General features: G+C 38.5%; 1 non-coding gene across 1 annotated transcript; it reads left to right on the top strand.

Annotated features, from left to right (window-relative positions):
• Nucleotides 1-1,993: 1,993 nt before the first annotated feature.
• On the top strand, nt 1,994-2,100 carry LOC139036690 (U6 spliceosomal RNA). Its single transcript, XR_011489523.1, has one exon. It is a non-coding gene; the product is annotated as a U6 spliceosomal RNA (small nuclear RNA).
• Nucleotides 2,101-2,335: the final 235 nt, after the last annotated feature.

Here is a 2,335-nt window from a genome sequence, read left to right as displayed (position 1 = left end):
GAGCAAAATTGTGTGTAAAGCATAATGAAGAACAGTTTCTGTCCAATTGATGTATTTCTTATATTCTGAAACACTTTGATAGGTTTTTCAAGAATTCTGTTAGGCACTGAAATGTGATTTAAGAAATAATATTATAGGCCAGTTTTCAGTATGGGACACATAATTAATTCAAACTTATTAAGTAACATTTTGAATTTGATGATGGAGAGAGAGGAGAGGAGAAGGAAGAAGGCAGGGAAAGAGAAATAATTTGAAATTATGCTTCCTTCATCAGTCATCACAGCTGTATGTATGTTTATTGTAGAATACATATGGGGCTTCCCTGGTGGCTCAGATGTTAAAGAATCTGCTGCAATGCAGGAGACCTGGATTTGATCCCTGGGGCAGGAAGATCCCCTGGAGAAAGAAATGGCAACCCACTCCAGTATTCTTGCCTGGGAAATCCCATGGACAGAGGAACCTGGCAGGCTACAGTCCATGGGGTCACAAAAAGTCGGACATGACTGAGCAACTAACACTTTCACTTTCATTTTCAGTATACATATATAAATAGGTACCCTGGAGCCGAAAGGAGAAGTCACTGAGTTAATAAAGTAAGATTACATATTTTTAATCCTTTTTTAAATTTTAGTTGTTATTCATTTTTAAACTTTTGCTACATGTTTTGGTGTTAATCCTGAGACAGTAAAATTCAGTAATCAAGTGATATTCTAGTAGTTCTAATTATGTGCTACAAGAAAATATTTGACAAAAGAATAAATGATATTTAATTTGGGGAACTTGTACTATAATATTCTAAAAGTCAAATGAAAGAGTATTTGAACACCAAAGTCATTAAGATATTTTCTATTTTGTTTATAACTCCTAAAGTTTATAAAAACATCTACATAACTCAATGTATCATTTATTAAAATCCTTTATTTCACCTGTTAAGAACTTTTGGGTTCACTGATGACAATCTGTTGCATCTCCATTCTACAGTAGTAACCTAGTGACCACTCCATTTCTGATTTCAAATTCTAAATTGTGTAGTTTGGAATTTCTGAAATCTTCTGATTGTTACCTCTGATTTCTGCCTTCTCTAATTTTTAATTTATTCTGTACCTATTTTTTCCTTATCATGTGTATTTATTAAATATCTTGTGTCCTTTACAGTATGAGGATTCCTGACAAAACTAGCAATAAAGCTACTATATGACTCAGCAATCCCACTACTCGACATGTACCCTAAGGAAACCAGAACTGAAAAAGACCCAGTACCCCAGCGTTCATTGTGGGCTGTTTATAATAGTTTGGACCTGGAAGTAACCAAGATGTCCATCAACAGATGAGTGGATACAGCAGTTGGCTACATATACACAAGGAAATATTACTCAGCTATAAAAAGGAATGCATTTGAGCCAGTTCTAATGAGGTGGGTGAGCCTAGAGCCTATTTTACAGAGTGAAGTAAGTCAGAAAGAGAAAGACAAATATCATCTATTAACACACATACATGGAGCCTAGAAAGCCAGTACTGTGGTCCTACTCACAGGGCAGCAAAAGAGGCGTAGACATTTTAGACACAGTTGGGGATGTTGGGGATGGAGAAGGTGGCGCGATCCGGGAGAACGGCATTGAAACACATGTGTTACCACAGGTAAAATAGATGGCCAGTGGGGGTTCGGTGTATGAAGCAGGGACTCCAAAGCCAGTGCTCTGTGACAACCTGGAGAGGTGGGATGGGGAGGGACCGGGGAGGGGGGTTTAGGAGGGAGGGGACACATGTATACCCAATGCCGATTCATGTTGATGGATGGCCTAAACCATCACACTATTGTGAAGTAATTATCCTCTAATTAAGAAAAGAAAAATTCTGTGTTCTCTAAGGGCATCATCTCTTTCTGGTTACATTACACTACTTTTCTACCCAGCCTTTAAATATAATCAGCCTTGTCAACAGCATCAATACCGGCATCCTAGAGATTCCTTGCCCTATCAAAAACTCCTAGGTAGTGCTCGCTTCGGCAGCACATATACTAAAATTGGAACGATACAGAGAAGATTAGCATGGCCCCTGCTCAAGGATGACATGCAAATTCGTGAAGCGTTCCATATTTTTAAGACCCAGAGGGATGGGGTGGGGAGGGAGGTGGGAGGGGGGATCCGGATGGGGAATACGTGTAAATCCATGGCTGATTCATGTCAATGTATGGCAAAAACCACTACAATATTGTAAAGTAATTAGCCTCCAATTAATTAAAAACAAACAAACAAACAAAAAAAAAAAACTCCTAGGTAACCTGTCTTCTCCTGTGAGAGATCCCTGGTTTTTCGATCTGCAAAGCATTGAACAT

This window comes from Odocoileus virginianus, chromosome 1 (assembly GCF_023699985.2).
Source record: "Odocoileus virginianus isolate 20LAN1187 ecotype Illinois chromosome 1, Ovbor_1.2, whole genome shotgun sequence".
Lineage (NCBI taxonomy): Eukaryota > Metazoa > Chordata > Mammalia > Artiodactyla > Cervidae > Odocoileus > Odocoileus virginianus.
Note: the sequence above shows the minus strand (reverse complement) of the source record. Positions and strands in the feature narration are given on the sequence as shown.